This window comes from Mytilus edulis, chromosome 1, assembly GCF_963676685.1.
Source record: "Mytilus edulis chromosome 1, xbMytEdul2.2, whole genome shotgun sequence".
Classification (NCBI taxonomy): domain Eukaryota; kingdom Metazoa; phylum Mollusca; class Bivalvia; order Mytilida; family Mytilidae; genus Mytilus; species Mytilus edulis.
In genome coordinates this window covers 59,572,620-59,579,621 of record NC_092344.1, presented here as the reverse complement: position 1 = coordinate 59,579,621, position 7,002 = coordinate 59,572,620, and the positions used below count along the sequence as shown (strand labels likewise).

Genomic DNA, 7,002 nt, shown 5'->3' with positions numbered 1-7,002 from the left:
TGCATGCCTCTAATCTCTACCTTACTTTCATTTTTGCCAAATCACTATTTTCCCTTTCAACAATAATTTTGTATGCCCCATTTATGGGCATTATGATTTCTAGTCTGTGCATCCGTGCGTTTGTTCGCTCGCTCGGTCGTCCGTCCGTCCGTCCGTCTGTCCCGCTTCAGGTTAAAGTTTTTGGTCGAGGTAGTTTTAGATGAAGTTGAGCATGTTTTACTTACTTTAATATATATGCAATTGGTATGACCCCTTAAATAGTAAACATTCAAAGAAAACAGTAGAGAGAATACAGAGAGTCTTAATATATTAAAGTAGTATAATCGTAGTTTATATGTAGATAAACGCGAAAAATAATTGTCCTCTCTAAGGAGGCATAATAGTTGTGATTCTTGCGATCTAAACACTATGATATGGAGAACGCTCTGAATGGCTTATTTATTTTTCATTTTTGTTATCCATCATACGATTGGTTGTACTTGTGTCACATATTTTACTTATTTTAATTTATATGCAACTGGTATGACCCCTTAAATAGTAAACATTCAAAGAAAACAGTAGAAAGAATACATAGAGTCTCTATATATTAAAGTAGTATAATCGTAGTTTATATGTAGATAAACGCGAAAAATAATTGTCCTCTCTAAGGAGGTATAATAGTTGTGATTCTTGCGATCTAAACACCATGATATGGAGACGCTCTGAATGGCTTATTTATTTAACATTTTTGTTATCCATCGTACATGTGTCACATGTTTTACTTATTTTAATATATATGCAACTGGTATGACCCCTTAAATAGTAAACATTCAAAGAAAACAGTAGAGAGAATACAGAGAGTCTCTATATATATTAAAGTAGTATAATTGTAGTTTTCATGTATATAAACGCGAAAAATAATTGTCCTCTCTAAGGAGGTATAAAAGTTGTGGTTCTTGCGACCTAAACACCATGATATGTAGAACGCTCTGATTGGCTTATTTATTTTTCATTTTTGTTATCTATCATATGATTGGTTGTATTTGTGTATGTTTCAAACCGGAAGTCTTGACTATGACTAAAAGCCAGTCCGATGACGGAATCATATTCGGACTCCTTTTTTTGTCGTTTTTCTCCCAAAAATAACTCAATCCGAATAATCATAAGATGATGATTGATTTACTGTGGAAGGAAGAGAAGCGACACACAAAATGAGGTCTTCTCGTTTAATAGTATAGATATCCAGAATAAAGAAATATTATTTATTAGATATTAGGGAAAACACATTTTTATAATCATGTATTATGATTAATATATTTACACAGGTCTAAAACATCCATTAGTTAATTGAACTTGCATATTTGGAATAGCATTAAAAACATTGCACCGAGACATACCTTCCTGTGACTAATAAAACAATAACTATTATTATATCCAAAATCATGATGTCGGCTTAAACTTCAGATTAGTTTTTAATGAATCTGGTCCACGTGATCTAATCCAAGACTATGTTCCATGCGTTCTAACACTAAAGTCTGAGAACTTTCTTTCAATCCTTCCATAAATACATCGAATGCTTTTGGTCCTCTTCGTCGGAGGATAATAAAAAAAGTATTTGTTTGGTCACACGATGTCTCTTTACTTCTGATTTCGTCGGCCATCTTTTGTGAAAATACACCTTTCTCCAGCATTAAATCTAATAGACCTTCCATCTTAAGATTATCTTTCAGAAACTTGCAATTTTTCCGTAGAACTTCATCATGAACATGATCCATGTTTTTAGAAATCCTGCAACGAGAGCAATGTTACTGAGATCTATTTTCAAATTGTCAATCATTTCAGGAAGGAAATCCTATAGTTTGATGACATAAGAAGTTAATGAATAATTACTCCATTTCTGATTTTGCTTTATCGTCTTCATCAGCATATATGAGACTTCGAACCGTTGGTAAGAATGGGTCATTTTCAATCATAGATGAAAATTAAAAGAACAGTTATATTATTGGAGTGCAATGGTTAATGCATATGTAAATATATAAGAAAGGTGGGTATGTCAATACAAACTAGAAGGTAATCATTTCTTTGAGAAAAAAACCCGTAAAGTTTAAGGTTTCCTCAACCATAAAGTGTTTTCTATTTTGATTCAATTAATTTAAAGGAGCCACTCTCTTTACTTAGAAATGTTAAAAGAAAAACAAAGGGACAATAAAAACAGCAATCAAAGAAAGACAGACAACACAAAAACAAAGGGAGAATAAAAACAACAATCGAAGAAAGACAGACAACACAAAAACAATTAATCAAGTAACATAAACTTATTTTAAACATTGCTCTAAATGGGAAGGATGTTTCTAATTTGCAAGTAGCCCCGGTCTTGTTGCTCGAGACACATAAACAATCAATTATAAGTTAAATTAGTAAATGTTGATAATATTTAAAAAAAAGTGTGTTCATCAAACCGACCCAATCTAAAAATTTGATGGTCGTCAAATCACTCAAAAAAATCTTGCAGGCCAAAGACATATTAATACTTCAATACTTGTGCAGTTAAATGACCAAAACATCGAGCCTTTATGAATAGCTCAATCCAACAAATTTGATCGAGGGAATCTTAGTCACATAGTTGTTTATTCTCAAGATATCATTTATGTGATGGCATAATACAAACGTACATGATACAGAATAAACAGGTCAACAGGAAGGAATTGTGGCTGCGACCTTTACAACATATTAGGAGTAATCTTTGATACAATCTATATTCCACAAAGGGTAAATAAATATTGCTGACATCCTTTAAATGTTTTAAAATAAGGATTACAATCGTTTGACCATTGTAATGGTTTTAGGGAAAAAAGGAAATATTGATATGAACCGCAATGATTTGAATATTGTATCAACTTGGAAATATATATATGACATTCAAGTGTCTACTTGAATACTCCCTTCAAAAAGGGAAGTTGTATATCTGAAAATAAAAAGCATTTATTCAGCCAGTAAGTAAAGTTCTTAACCTACATTAATTGTCATGATTTAGGCTTGCTATGTCGTTACGTCAAAAATAAAGGTATTTGTGGGTATGAACTTACGAAACCCAATTTTGCTTTAAAAATGAAAATATGGTGTTTTGGTATTTTGACAATGAGACTATTCACCCGATTTTAAATGACGTAGTCAAAAGTAATCATCTTTAAAGTTTTTTTTGTTTTGTTCTGTTTTTATTTTTATAGGTATAAATTTGAAAACTGGTTCGAAAAATCAATACATGTCATGGGGGATGTTGATGGCATAAAATACCAAACCAAGATATTGAAAAACACGAAGAAATCAAAAGTACGTGAAACTATTAAAGGGAACAATTCTGATATAATAAATTTGATTGCTTTGCATGATACAACACCGAATCGCATCGGAATGGCTCCGTGCAATACGATGCTTACTAAAATATTCTTATAGCATCTCAAACAATCCTGAGATTCTTAACTTTTGTACGCTTTTAATATTATATAATGTTTTTACCTTTCAAGTACGTTATTGACAAATTACTGATTATTTGCAGTAATAGTAATTTAAACGGGTAATTTTCACAGGTAATAAGTAAATTATATCCAATTTGCTTCACTAATATACCTATATTCACTTAAGCATGTTAATATCGGTCTTTCAAAATGAATTTCACATAAACGTAAAAATATGATATCAAGAGTTAAACGTCTTCCTATAACATAGTTTATTTAGGTATAGGCTATCGGACTTATCTTGCTTGGAAACGTAAATCATGAAGCGGTTTCCGTAGTAAGACGGAAATAAAGATCAATTAACTTTCAGCAATATTAAGTAAACTTTGGCCCTTATGCAACACAAGGACTTAGGTACTTATGACGAAAGAACTGACAAGGTGTGTGAGCCAACAGCACTAAGGAACATAAACGACAAAATACCAGATATGTCTACTGAATTCCGTAAACATCGGAACTAGACAACAACAAAAGTCCACGTTATCACTGACATTTAGCTTTGACATAATTTCAAAAGAACTACAGAGAAACGACAAAACATCTAGATTTCGACAAACGGTCTTCATCGGCATCTGAAATCAAACTTATTTTGAACTGAGTTTTGCTGTGCGTATTGTTGGGTGTTTGTTTTTCTACATTGGCTGGAGGTATAGTAGGAGGGTTGAGATCTAAAAAAAAACAAACATGTTTAACCCCGCTGAATTTTTGCGCCTGTCTCAAGTCAGGAGCCTATGGTCTTTGTTAGTCTTGTAAGATTTTTAATTTTAGTTTCTCCTCTATATTTCGAAGTTTAGTATAACGTCTATTATCACTGAACTGGTATACATTTTTGTTTAGGGGTCAACTGAAGCACGCCTCATGGTGCGGAAGTTTCTCGCTGCATTGAAGACCCATTGGTGACCTTCGACTGTTGTCTGCTCTTTAGTCGGGTTGTTTTCTCTTTGACACATTCCCCATTTTGTTCATTTGTTTTCTTGAACATCCTGAATAATGTTGGTATTATATTGATTACAGTTATGTTAAAGGATCAAATATCAATTTGATAAATGTAACAAAAATCTACACTTCCAAGTCTATAAAATTATAAGTTGGTAGGATAGAATAATGCCATAACCAATATCTAATCTCCTATGGCTAAATTGTATACATTTGAAATAAAGATAATTGAAGAAAGCCCTTCGAAAGCGGCTCGAAAATTCATATATCCTACTTTGTCTGGCTATAAAACCATAACATTGCATAATTGTACAAAGTGTATTTCAAATATGTCGGTTATCTTGTCATATCTTTCACGTATACAGTAAATACTTGTTTTAATAAATAAAACAAAACTGAAAATTTTTTGTGCATTTCTTACCTTGTTTACATTAAATTTCAGTACCGTCGAGTATGCAAAACTCAAAAGTAGCTTCCGATACAACAATCGTTCATTAACCTGCTAGTTTTCACTTAGACAAAAACAAAAATACCGACGTATCTAATATTAAAGAACTTAGATATACAGGTATTTTTTTTTATCTACAGTTAAATGTCACACATAACAGTCACTGATCACATATCTGTTTCATGCTATATAACCATAAATAATAATTCTAAACATTTAAATAATAATCATAATTATGATTAACCTACAAGTAATGAAAATCTAACAGCTAAGTTTTTTTTCATAATTAAGACTACCTTTTAAATTCCCGTTAAAGCAGTTTCATTATCAATTCTCTGGTTTACTTGTTTCGTTCATACATCCATTTCTACGGAATATTTTCTCTGTATAAAAATGTCAAAAGCATTCGAAAACACTAAGGTTTGCATAATACCATTGACATTGATGGCATTAGTAAGATTAGTTGTCAATGTTACCTTCATTTTTTATTTGATCTTCGGACAGTTTATCTTTTGATTAAATCGCAACTCATGAATCTCAGTATCTTTTCAAAATGTGCGTTTAGCGTTCTTAATAGTTATCAAAGGTACCAGGATTATACTTTATTACGCCAGACGCGTCTACATAAGACTCATCAGTGATGCTCAGATCAAAATAGTTATAAAGCCAAACAAGTAAAAAGTTGAAGAGCATTGAGGACCTAAAAATTCCAAAAAGTTGTGCCAAATACGGCTACGGTAAATATATACTTGAAATCTTTAATGAGTTTTTACCACTGCACTTGAGAAAAAAATTAACAGCAACGAATAAGATAAACATTTCTTGGACTTGTTTACAGTCACACTCTAAATGCATTGACGGCATGATCTCCTTCTCACAAGACCTTCAAAATTAAAAAACAGACGCCCACTCCACTGCCATTTCAAGAGGCACATAGCACAGGTTTGGTAGAACATCTTTACTAGTAGTCACAGATTGGTCTGACGTTTGACGATCAACTTCAGAGTTTTTTTTGTCTCTTACAAACTCGCAATATATCTCTCTCCATGAAAATAAATCATACATCATTCGATTCCTTATCGGCTCAAAGGTAGTTAAAACTTATAGGATTGTGATTGCAAACTTACAAAATCTTTTGAAAACCAGTTATATTGTAATACACGTTCATAAAAGAAATCATTACCAATGCACAACCAACAAAAACCAAATATTCAGGAGTTTTATAATTAATATTAATGGTTTTCAGGTCGATGTTTTATATTTTTTCTTAGTTATGGTACAATGTTCATTTGCATAAATGTAGTATATGACGTATACAAATATATTCTAATATACAAATATGGAGATGTAGTTTGATTGCAAATGAGACAACTATCCATCAGAACTCAAATGACGTAGCTTGTTTAACTATTGATCCCTATATGGCCTTTCCTAATTGGCAAAATTCATACATTTCATTTTACTCCCAGAATTTATTTGATTAACTTTTATTGAAGTAATAAGTCCCTACAGTCCAAAAACAAACTTTATTTCCATTAACCAATCAATATCAGCGACATAGTTTCATATTTAAAAAATGATTTTTTTTTCTTTACTTGATAATGAATTTATTACGATTTCGAGATGGAAACTTGCAACGACAAATTTGATTCGGCTAATTCCATGTTTGGTATATGAACTGCACAAGACACACAATTCACCACAATGTATACTCGTTTTTGGTTTAATATATTGCTTCCAGCCTACTTATCAAAGATATCAACACGACATCAAAATCAAAGCATGTCTAATGGCATATGTCTTTAGTATTCGTCTCTTTAATCCCTGTATACTGTACACTTGTTTTCGCTTATGATACAGTTGTATTTCAAGGAGAGGATCTTTCAAATCAAAAGTTTTCATTTCAAATCATATAAAACAATATTAAAAACAATGTACTTTTCAAATGTGTACTTTAGCTACACGAAACATACATCAACAATTTGTTAAAGAGAATATAGACCAGCTTTAATTTGATTTCTTACCTCGAATATTTGTTTAATTATCCAAAACAACTCTTTAATTTTGTAGGAACAGTCGTTATTTACAAAATATATCAATATACAAGTTGATATAAAATCTATA

General features: G+C 31.5%; 1 long non-coding RNA gene across 1 annotated transcript; it reads right to left on the bottom strand.

Annotated features, from left to right (window-relative positions):
* Window positions 1-1,227: 1,227 nt before the first annotated feature.
* Window positions 1,228-5,023, bottom strand: LOC139519742 (uncharacterized). The gene is made up of 2 exons (XR_011663664.1): window positions 4,852-5,023; window positions 1,228-1,767 (listed from the first exon to the last, which is right to left on the bottom strand). It is a non-coding gene; the product is annotated as an uncharacterized lncRNA (long non-coding RNA).
* Window positions 5,024-7,002: the final 1,979 nt, after the last annotated feature.